The following is a 12,833-nucleotide window of genomic DNA, read 5'->3' on the forward strand; positions in this document are numbered from 1 at the left end:
AGAGATTAAACCAATAGATAATCGGAATTTCCCACCTAGCTAATAAGAATTTTAAACTTTTTATTTCACTATCTGGAATTCATGTCCACCGTCACTGCTGAGGTAACTGACCCCATCTTACCTCCATGACTCGGGATTCCTTCCCACGCTATGAGTGAAGGCAAAAAAAAAAATCACACTATACAGAGTTTTCTCATGCAGATAAATCAGAAACTGCACAACAAATCAAAACTCACTCAGTCGAAAGTCACATCATTATTTATCATTTAAATTGAGGTACAACATATGTGTGATCCACAGCATGAGCAAGTGGACCAGAGAATCACTTTCATCTCACCATAGACTTCCTTCCATTTTTTTTCTGAGCTTAGGTCCCTTGGAGGAACTGGAAGAGGCTTCCTATAAACCTGTCCCTTCCTTTATCAGGTCAAGGAGTAGCTAACATCTGTGGCACAGTTCATGTCTTTCATGCTCAGATTCAGTGCTAGAGACGACTGAACATTTCCTCATTGAAGCTTGAAACAAAACACAAAATGCACTAAAATGCACCTTGTATCACATGGGTATATACTGCATTTATACGTCACATAATCCCACAATACATAAAAAAAAAAAACTGTGTGACATCCAGAAATAGTAACAATGCGAAGCATATTAATATTTGAAATGGCTACAACAGAGTGCGACTAGTTTTCTCTTTGCAGGTCTGACCTGGATTCAACCCACGGCAGCGCACCTGCTGAAGTGTTTGATGACAAGACAAACGAAAACAGCACCGAGGTTGAGGCACTTTGACATTAGCAGCTAAACAAACCAATGTTCGAGGGCACATCCTCACCAAGGCGTTAAAAACATGACCAGATATGGAACTACTGAGGGGCTCAAAATCTCTGCACACCCTGTGTTACAGCTCTAACTTTTTGAGGTTGAGAGCGAACAAACTTTGCTTGTGTGTCCAAAATAAGGGAAGAAAGGAGTTGGACTCTTGTCTGGAGAGATTCATTGATAACTACTGTAACCTCCGTGGGTTGAGCTGTGTAGCCAGGGCAAGCTGTGGTTTAATGATTCACAGACAATCACACACAAACACAGTCATTTTGGAATCGATTCAGAGTACAAGGTATTTAAGTGCGGGTGTTTATGGGCACAATCTTCACTGTACTTTAACCCTTAGGCCAAACAAAAATAGATCATATGAGTGGATGGAGGTTTTTGATGTGAATTGATGCAAACACTGCACTTCAGTAAAAGCTTATGATGATATTATTGGGCAAACCTGAGTCTTATGTAACTTTGATGTCACTCACTACTGTACACTAGTGGCTAAATGTTCAGTGGACTCACTTAAAAGACATCGCGAAGTGTGCTGAACACGCTGAACAACTTAAACCTAAACCTGTGAATTCTCAGTCAACAACACTGAGCTATTGTTCATACCCGTATCAGCAAAAGTAGTTTTCATGTGTTTTTTCACAGGAAAGCAGACAGAAATTTCCCATTAAAACATAGACACAATCTAGTATCTAACTATCTAGTAAAACCAACACAGTGATTTAAGCAAAAAAAGACAATCACAGTGAAATCGAAATTAAATTAAAATGGAATCACTGTAAAATGTATTGAACTCTTACAACTATTGCATTGTGAAAAAATACATACATTTTGCAATTTAAATTGTATCAAAAAACAGAACATTTCAAATTCAAATTTTCATGGTGTCAATTTTTCCATATTTTTACAAGTGTGACTAAGAATGTTGTACCATAATATTAAAAATGACGCTCGCGTCAGACACCAATGGTATGTTTGATTTTGAAATGCTGATCACAAATGATTAGGTACCCAGAGAATTATTGATTTTTTTCATGATGATCACACAATTTCATTAGAATGAAATCCTACTAATGTATTGTTTTACACAGAACTGAATCTAGTGTCTTGCCATTATGACTTTTACTCAGGCCGTTTCAACTAGGTCCTCAAAGGGTAAAGGTGGCACAGGTTTTTATTCACACATAGCTAACCAGTCAGGAGTCAGCTGAAACAGGCAGAGTCGATATGTTTTTTTTAATAAATGTTGCTTCCTGCATGATCTTAAAATTCTGCCAGTGTGAAGTATTTAATGGAATTACTGACGTTTTAAGTACTCAATGCGCTGCTGAGAATAGCTGTAGATGCAGAGCTGTGGCAACACCAGAGGCGTGGCACTCTAATATTGATAAAACACCTGTATTTTCATTGGTCGGATGTGATGAAAAATCTTGGTGGCATGAAGCTAGTTTGCCCATAAAAATCCATATTTTGTGATCCACCATTGTGAATGGTTGAGCATCATGGGAACTACGGGAACTATGTTGATTTCAAGTAATTGTTGCTGAGTTTATTCCACAAACAATTTGCATTTTTTGCGTAAAATGATCTAACATGATGACCCTTCACTGTTAAAGCAAAAAAAAGGGTGGTTCCTCATGAACTACTGTAGTACAGTTTTAGTGCTTTCATTTAATGGAGAAACCCTTTTTACAGCTTAAGGCAATATCTAGTTCAATGAAGGATCATTTTATGGTAAAAACCTGTGCATTTTTTGGGTAACTGTAATAAAAGCACGTTTTTAGTGTTAAATCATGACCCTTTATTGTTAAAGTAAAAAAAAGGTTGCACTATATTTATTATTATTATTATTATTATTTATTTTATTTTTTTTTTGGTACTGTAATACCCAAGATCGTGTTTATCTGTCTTAAATAAATAGTGTTCATATGCTACCACTTTTTGCATTTGTGAAGATGACTCATTGCATGTGCTCCTGCCAGAACAGTTCCACATTCCTGGCCAGGTATTTGTTCTCCCTGTACTCCTCCAGTTCAATACAGATGAGATGTGACTGTTTTTTTGCACATACATTTGTATCACAATGATGAGTTTCAGCTGCAGGAGCGAGGATACTGAAGCTCCTTTGTGCAAGACGGCGGTGAAGGCCAGCAGAAAAAAATTAAACTCAAACCTGGACGTGCGCAAGGAGAAGAGAAAGTGAGCAGAGACAGAAAGTTGGCAAGGAGAGTGAAGGTTTTTTTTTTTGTGAGTGAGTAGGACAGACAGACAGACAGACAGACAGACAGACAGAAGAGGGTCAGGGAAGAGATTTGCATGTCAAGTAGTAATAAGCTTGTGCCCAGGACAGACACGAACGCGGCTAAGCTTCCTGTGTAGCGGTGGTATGTGGAGCCTGGCAAGTCTTGACTAGCAGAAACAATTATCAACAAGTGTCTGCAGTCAGACGGCATTGCAACACACAACATAAATACTTGATGCCCACAGTTTGTTGCATATATGACTCTTGGGGAGACAAGCTCTGCAAAAGACGTCTCTAATCAGCAAAAAAGATCAGTATACTCTGCAGCCTGGGGCAACAAGGGTGCGGCCCGGGGGTCACATGTGGTCATGTAGGCATGGCAACAGCTCTGCAGTTAATGTTTCTCCCAACCTTCTGCTTTTTAAATAGACATTACTATTTGAATTTTAAACATACCCGTTTAATTTAGTCCATCACTTTTTATTTTCTAGGGTAACTTTTGCCATTTTCTCTGAACATTTTTATAATATTTTTTATAACATTTATAATATTTTCCTGACAATTACACTCATTTGTCAGCATTTATTTTGAATTCCGGGAGATTTTGGAAAAAAAAGACGGAGATATAAATGATGGCAATAAAACCTGAGCTGTATCTGATAATCCATAATATAAATGACCCGACTCCCGAGTAAATAATGTTACATTCTTTATACACAATGAGGGAATTCAGCTGAAATGAGCGGGTGGTTGAAGCACTTTATTTCATTTGTGTGGTTAATATACACCAACATGGACATTGAACTGTCAGGGCTTTAACACAGTGACACCCGGACACAGATAATGCACTGTCACAGAAGTCTTTTATTTGACCATGGCGACATTGTTTGGTACGCAACACAGGGAAATCACTGCAGAAAATGTGTCCGTGGATCAGGACAGCTACAGAGGAGCTACCCTTTTCTGTCCTGGCAATCCATCATTTCACTCTGTTTTCACACTTATTTCCATCGATAATGGTGCTGATCTGAAGCACGTTTTTCTCTATTATTACTGCACTATTTTACACTGATGGTCAAAGAGCCACTGAGAATCTACACAAGACAAAGACGCGTATGAGCCATGGCAACGCTGCGCCTCAGTAAAACCTGCTCTGTGACATGACTTTTGTAACAGTGCATGCAAGTGGCACACGCAGCCTTGACCACTCTATTGTTCATTCACCAGAGTGCGTGTGTGGGTGTACGCAGAGATGATAAGAGGAAGGACAGCTTGGAGATTAAAGTGCTCTGTTGGCGCTGCTGCTCACCTTCCCAAAGTCTCTCCATGAAAAAGTGTCTTTTAAGTGGTTTTCATGTTGCTAGCAATGCTAGATGACACCTCTGGAAGTGAAAATAAAATGTATTCAGAAGTTCATGTGTTCATGAACCTTGAAACTTTACTGCATTAATCTGGCCTGGAGGCCATTTCTGACTCTTGATATAATTTCATGAGCCTCCATCATAAAATGATATTTTTGTGGATGGCAATCGTGAGAAATAAATGAAACATTCTCGATGTAACAGGCAATAAAAAAGATTTTTAAACATCAGCTCTTCCACGAGTCAAATGAAAGCACCAGTCACTACGTAGCGTGACACAGAGCTCAGGGGACGCCAACTGGTCAGCACACATATTTTTAATCTGGTCAGCAATCGCAGACTTTTATGTGAAACGGATCATTTCTTCCAGCGCAAAGGTCAGGCAGCCAGTCCCCGTCCCTTTCTTCCCCCACCCTCAGGTGGCATGGGACGGCACGTACATCTGCATGTGTCATCCGGCGCTTATTCAAGAGAGCATGGGGATCACTTGTTGTAATGCTTGTGAGGCGGAACATGAACTTCTGAACTTCTGAATAAGAAAACTATTGGTATCATTTTCAGATTTTAGTCTTGGCTATATATGGAGTCTAAAGAAAGCTGTGATACACGTGGCCCCCTGGGAGTTACAATTCAATCTGGCCTTCTCTGAAAACAGTCGAGAGACGGCAGGCATAGATGGATATCTACTATGTTAATGTGGGAGATGACCAGTCATCTGAGATTCCATCTTGACTTGGGCTTGGGAACGTCACGCCATCTACTCCGAGCAAACAAACAGAGAGAAAAAAGTTTTTAAAGTCCATTGTGAAACTGAAATCTTTTGAACTGTGGATGATGAATATCCAATTTCTTAATATTTTGAATGTACTTTTTTGGATGAATGGAAAGTTGGATTTAGAAGTTGCTGCTCTCCATAAAAGAATCATGATGGATGGCCCATTCACAGCGCTTCACGACACATAAATATTTAAGTGTTAAAAAGCACAGTTAAGCATCTCTGCTGGGTGGCGATGCACTGCGAGCTTTGCAGGCTTCCTGAGTGCTATTGTCATGGACAGAACCACCTCTGGTGTCATTGTTAAAACTGCACAGACCCCCAGACCCCCCATAGAGAGACAGAGTGCGTGAGTCTGTGGTTGAACGTGTGAATGACAAAGAAAAGATGAAAAGGGGAAAAAGAGAAAGCAGTGACGGACAGGAAAAGAGAGACGGAGGGACTCAGATGCACGTTTAATATCTTCACAGGAGTGACACTACAGAGCTATATTTATTCCATACAAGTTCAGTTGAAATCTGTGATGCTGGTGTCAAATTGTTGATTCCTTTGAAAATATTTTTTACATCACAATGAAAGCATATTTCCTTTCTTCTCTCCACATTCCTCAGTCACACACTTCGTACCACCCCCCCATCCCTCAGTCCAAGCAGCCGAAAAAGAACTGTGTTTGTCTACGTGTGAGAGATGTGCACAGAATGTTCTAATACATGGGGGGAAGGGGTGCGTAGTATTGTCCTGGCATGCTGCCAGTCTCTTGGTCTCTCATTACCAACGTGTGTGTCTGTGTGTGTATGAATGTGCAACTGCGCAACTGGGTCCTGCCAGTGTGACGGGCGTTGCCATGGAGACGCCAGAGCAGGTTCCAGATGCACTGCATCATATTTCTACATGGAGCACAACACACACACATTTTACAGAAGCAGCAGAGCCTGGACTGACCCAGTGTGGATCAACTCCTCCTTCTTTGTATGTCTTTTCTCTCAGATCTCAGAAGAGTTGTGGGTCAAGCCAGAGGGAGCTCAAGAATTCACCATCAACAACCTCATACGTTGCAACGACAGAACACCATGTAATAATCTGCTCCTTGTTGTTTCATTTAAATGCGTTCTGAAATGTTCAAAGCGATGGATAAAGAACATAAGATCTGAGGTTCTCAGTTGGAAACCAATGTGTATTTATTGTCTATTTGCCATGATTTACGTGAGGGTCTGATTCATTTTTCCTCTGTCCTCTTAAATATGTGAATGAGAAAAGCCAAAATGCAAAGTAAATATATATCAAAACAGCAAGTGAATGAGCACTGTTGTGGAAGCCATTGGGTGCTGGAACATCATGACTTATTCATTGCAGCGTTGAGTTACAGCACGGACAAGCACACAGTTGTGTCGTTCAGTTTCTATCAGCAGAGACATACCTGCATTTGTGTGTTTTAATAACCCCAAATGTGCAAAAGCACCTAGCAAACATGCCTCTTAAGGACAATATTTTTTTGTTTGGACGTTCATAAAAATGAAAATTGAGCTGGATCACAAGCGAATCAGAGCAGCTGTCTTCTCAGATCAAGACTGACACAGTCCAACAGACTGGTCGGTCTGCCACCACGGTCTCCTGAGACGACGCTCACAAATGAGATGCACTTGGGTAGACGGATGAGGGGAAAAAGAGCAGTTTGACAAACAGTCACTGCTATGATGGAACTGCGGCTTCAGTATCACAACACATCCCACACAAATCTCTGGGCTGTTGGGACACATTTGTCACCTCAGAGGCTTTTTTTGGGTAGAAAGTCATCACATGCAGTGTGAAGTGTGTGTGTGTGTGTGTGTACTTTAGATGAAGTTTAAATGTCTATATTTGTCCAAATGTCAAAGTCTTTAAATGAAGCACTCTCTAAAATATGACAAGCCCCACGATAAAGAACAAAAGAGCAAGTGAAAAAAGGAGAAAAAGAGAGAGGAAGCAGAGTGTGGTGGAGGGTGGAGGGTGGAGGGGGGGCAAGAGTGAGAGACTGGTTTCAAAAGTGAAAGCCAGAAGAGGAGGGGGAGGGAGGCTGCGGAGATTTCACAACTCAGTGGGCACACGGGACACAGAAATGAAGAGAGATTAGAAATGGAGAATGTAAGAGAGAAGAATAGATTTGGTCGAGGGGAGGAGAAGATGAAGGTGAGCGGCTTTTGCTGAGCCGTGTAATTACAGAAGGACTCATAAATGTGTTTGGCGCTCAGGTGTTTCAGTCAACTACTGGACCACGACACAATCTTCAGCAACATACCGGTGACCTTTGTTATACAGCAGGGGCCCCACGTATATACTTCTACACAGGGCATGTGGAGTATGGTGGTAGCACAGCAATCCTACATGCCACGAGCTCAACATTGAAACTCTATAAGATTATATTGTTTTATAAGAAACAATAGTAATAGAATAAATTGACCTCCTGTGTTAGTAAACTAAAAAATTATAAAAATTAAAAAAAATTATATGATATGGTGTTATGTTATGTTATGTTATGTTATATTATATTATATTATATTATATTATATTATATTATATTATATTATATTATATTATATTATATTGATCAACCAAGGAGTCTAGCAGGTACATTTTCATGTTACTACACTGGAAATGAAAGAACAGCAGCAGCATGTCAGTTAGCATTATTTCCTTAAACTGCCATCTTATCTTAGTCAACGTGTCAATGAGCTGCAACAATCGACGAGCAAATTAGCCACAATGCCACTAAGTAGTGTGACGAAGAGAACAGAGGAATGTAGACACTGGGCGCAGTCACGTGTTTTCCTGTTTATTTCTTGGGTCAGGAACGTTAGAAGTAAACACATTCCTACAAACACACACCAATGGGAAGCAGCAGCGATGTTGTGTTCATGCAGACACAATGTGTGTGTGTGTATATATATATATATAAATCTCTTGCCATCTTTAGCGAATCCGCTTTGACATAACATTATACAATGTCTAGACAGCTGAGACCTCTGACAGACTCTTTAACATGAACTAAGTGACATGGAAAGAATGAAAAGAGCCGATTATCATGATCAGAATTCATGATGTCAATCTCTTGTCTGTCTCCTGTCCGCACTCGTATGGATAGATTTTCAAACGCACTTGGAAGTGTCGCCCCACCTTTTCACCCTCAACAGCTTGCACCTCCTTACACTTCACCTAGGCCTTGAAATGTTCCAAGTTTTTGATGCAGGAACTGTATAATTCAAGCTCAGCGTCAGGAACTCTTACCTGAGATCACAAACCAAATGGAGTCAGACAGGACAGACGGACATTCAGTGAACTGGAGCTACATTGTGAGTAAATAAATGCATCGTCCATGTTCTACTGGACCAGAATTCCAGAAATGTGTGTCGTACAGAGTTCAAAGGAAAACCTCACTTAAAGCAATAAACAAGAATTAAAAAATAAAAAAATAAAGTAGCCTTAAATGTTATAGCTTTCGTTCAATTTAGTTCTCCTAGTTCCAAACTGAACAATTTACATGAATTATTTACCAATCGCTCATCAATCTTTTCACTGGGGGATGAATAAAAAGAAAGTGCACTCTCAAGTAGAACTAAGAGAACAAAGGAGGAGAGTTCTGAAACTCAAAGGGCAACTCCGTCCTTTGACAAAAACACACACTGGGAATGCAGTCTGGGAAGCCTAAGATGCTCATTGTTATTCTGAACACAGTTGTGGTCACAGACGAGGCCGGCTGCGGAGCAGACACACACTCGCTCACACACACACAGACGCACATGGGAGACATTAGAAATGCAAAGTACGACACCAGATTAGGAAGTACAAAAGCCTCCCAAGTGCGAGCATACACACACTTTCACGGCCACATTCCATCACTACCAGAGAAACATCTGCCGCCGAGTCTCCCTCGTGCTTGCTAAGAAACTTCCATTTTCAGGGCCCAACAGAGAAATACTGACTTTGTTTGACAACATCTTCAACGCAACTGAATTAAGATGAAAGTATATGGAATTATGATGTAGCACATTGGTTTTCCAACACCAACAACAACAAAAGTTTAGTAGACTTCATCAAAAGGAAGCAACAAAATTTTACATTTTACGGTGTCCAGGGATTTATAAATCAAAAACCAAGAAAACTAAAATGAATAATCTTGTATATTTTAACTGGGAAGTGGTCTCTAGATGTCTAGGTGTTAGGACAACTGGAACCCATTTCAATCAAATATATAATTTGTATGGAGGTTACGCACAGTTCACCTTTTGTCATGACAATGATCCAAGGTGTGTTAAGTTGCTGACAGGAAACACACTGAGGAACCCAATGTCATACTAAATGAAAATCGGCTGAAACAGATTTTGAGTCTGTTTTTCTTGCAAACAGTAAAGTTCAAATGAAAATCAACACATCAGGAGCACCTTTTTCAGGGAACTGGACAAGCCAGGCATCAAGCTTCACCACAGGCATTGCAGGCAATTCCTTTGAATGCAAAATTGTGTATTTTCCACAAAATTTCCAACAATTTTTTCAGTTAATGCAAGGAAAAAAAGATTGTGTTCTGTATGATACAGGCGAAACATGTTATACATGTAATGTAATAAAGTAAATCCACCTGTGTGTGAGATGGAATGAGAACTTCATTCATTCACCATTCACCAAGTTTGGGAATCTTGGGGATTGTAGGCAGGTTTTGTCATGCTGAAGATTATATATATCTACTGAGCAACCAAACACATATAACAATACGCCTGGAATTTTCAGCAATAACATTACATATCATTTTCCACTTAATCACTGGTTACTCACAGTTATGAAACATCAAACAACAACAGAAGAAGTAGTTATGACCCCAGCTCAGCTTGGATCATCCGATTATATATGTAGAGTGGTGTCTCGGTTTTCGAGTGTCTCGGAATTCGAACAAAAATTTCTAGATTTTTTTTGCGAAAGCAAATCCAGAACTTGAACGCCCCCGGAAAAAGCCGGAAAAAACGTAACGTGCACCGACCGATCAGCTGACCCACGACGCGCTTTGTTATTGTGTATAACGCAGCCTCTGTATGCAGACGTTAGCTCCATTTACTGACTGTTTTTTCTTCATATTGAGGTGTAAAACCTTTCCTGTCTCCGCACTGGACCGTGGTAGAGTGTCACAGGGGAGGTGCTGGAGCGCTCACTCCAGGGTTTGATGTCCTGTTGTGGGCTGGAGCTGGGACAGGGATGAGGCGAGTCTGGGACAGAGCGTGACTTGGTTTATGACTTTGTTACAGCCAAACTGCACAGAAGCGCACATTCAGAGCTGGACACGCACCGGGCACCTCTTCACTTCTGGAGAGACGTCACTCACTCGGCAACCCCTCCCACATGCAGCGGCCACACACATAGAGGAACAGCGCACCTGCAGACACTCTACATTCACTCCTACAAAAGACTAGTTTAAGGCTTGGAACGCATTGTTTCTTTTTCCATTCATTGTAATGGGAAAAATCCATTCAGATTTCAAACAATTCGCTTCTCGAACGGCCGCCTGGAACAGATTGTGGTGGAGAACCGAGGTACCTGTGTGTGTATATATACATATATAAATATAACATTATATTATTTTAGTCTTAAGGAATAGCTGAACTGAGTTTGGGCTCACAAAGCAGAAAACGAGACTAATGGTGAGGATCAATCATTTGAGGCACAGCTCTGTGTAAAGACTTCTTGGAGCCACTGACGACTGATCAAAACAAGCAACGGAGAAGGAAGAGGATCCCAGCTTGTTATCTGCAGCGGCCTCCTATGATAAAAGCTGATGCAGAAGTCATGTCTGGCATCGCGTGCGTCCCAGCGTGCTCTGGCACTGAGACCTATTCGAGAGAGACAAAGACAAATGAGAGAAGACCCAGAAAGAACAAGTCTGGATCGTGGCCACATGGCCCCCTGCAGTGAGCTAATGAAGCAAGAGGAGCCTGGACGCACTTCAAACAACAATGCACCATCACACACACGCTGCCGGCAGATTGAACACCTCTTTCATACGTGTCTTTTTGTTCCCACCTCCTGTACAAACACGGATCCCTGCAAGGCAAGCGACCACCAACATTTTTAGCAAACTTTGACTTTCATGTCCTCATTGATGGTAGGAATTTAACGAGTGTTTTTTTTAATGTGTCTCTAATGCCAGTTCGAGAGACTGAGTTGAGATCAAATGGAGAAAGCTACATGTATGGTCAGTTGTCGTTTAGAGACACTGACATCTAGCGGTGTGGTCGATTACTACACTCTAAAGTAAAAAACATTCTTGAGGACAAATCCTTGAATGGTATTGATGGTTAGAATTGTCATGATGCTTTCACCATGATACTTTACCAGAAGTTGTTTGTTGTTCGTTTGATGAAATGTGATGTGCCTCTCTTCTCTATCTTCTTCTGCTGCTTACCTGGGGTCGGGTCGCGGAGGCAGCATTCGGAGAAACTTCCCTATCTGCACAGACCTCCTCCAGCTCTTCCCTGGGGATCCCGAGGCCTTCCCAGGCCAGACGGGAGACGTAATCTCTCCAGCGAGTCCTGGGTCTTCCCCGGGGTCTCCTCCCGGTCGGACATGCCTGGAACACCCCCCCAGGGAGGCGTCCAGGGGGCATCCGGCTCAGACGCCCGAGCCACCTCAGCTGGCTCCTCTCAGTGTGATGTGCCTCTCAATACTAAACGTACTGCTCCTCACGACGTCACAGTGACGTCATATGTTCAGTTACTGAGGATAAACCATGGGTGGAGCTGATGAGCTGACAGACAGTGCCACATTCAAAGCCAGAGCATGTAAGCTGTCAAGTAACATGAGCCGTTGTTGTCCTTGTGGGACACTTGTAATATTTAGTGTCTGTTATAAGTTCCTGATGAGGGACATAGTTCACGTGTGAACTGGTGAGTCGTGTCTCTAAATAAGGTCCACATCCACTGGGGGAGCATTTGTGAGCAAAATCGTTTGGGTTGTTGTTTGGGATGAGACAAAGGAAGGTTCACTGTTGCTGTTCGCTGTGTGTTTCACAGGCCAAAGGCAAGGGTTGAAGTCACTGGGCCTTTGTTGCATTTGCTTCAACATGACTCAAAGCATTGTACACAATCAAGAAGCCACGAAACCATTAGCAGGCAGCACCTCATCTGAGCTTAGTGGAAGATATTCATCTACTTAGATAACTTCAAATTGCTGACTCAGCACTCTGAATCCAAGAGCAATGGGGTTATTGACTCGCGGAGCTCACACAATATGGCATCAGGAAGTCATTTGCTTGAGCTTCGTAGCAAGAGGAAGTGAGGCAAATGCCTGTCACACAACATCTGGGTAAACCAGACCTGGAACCCCCTTAACTCTAACAGTTAAGTTAATTATTTCACGTCACAGAAATTAAATGTTGTGACACACAAAAAAAGTGACCCCATGGAAAAGTAGTTGCATCATACAAACAAATCATAATAATAATTGTTAGATGTCCTTGTGGGGAAATTCAACATGTCACAGCAGCCAATGACAACAAAGACTGACACATACGAATGACATTAAAGGCACACAACGAACATCAAAGACGTCCACAAAGCATCAGCATGCATTAAAAAAAGTGTAGACAAATAAAAATCATTGCAGTTGG

This window comes from Synchiropus splendidus, chromosome 19 (assembly GCF_027744825.2).
Source record: "Synchiropus splendidus isolate RoL2022-P1 chromosome 19, RoL_Sspl_1.0, whole genome shotgun sequence".
Taxonomy (NCBI): Eukaryota; Metazoa; Chordata; class Actinopteri; order Syngnathiformes; family Callionymidae; genus Synchiropus; species Synchiropus splendidus.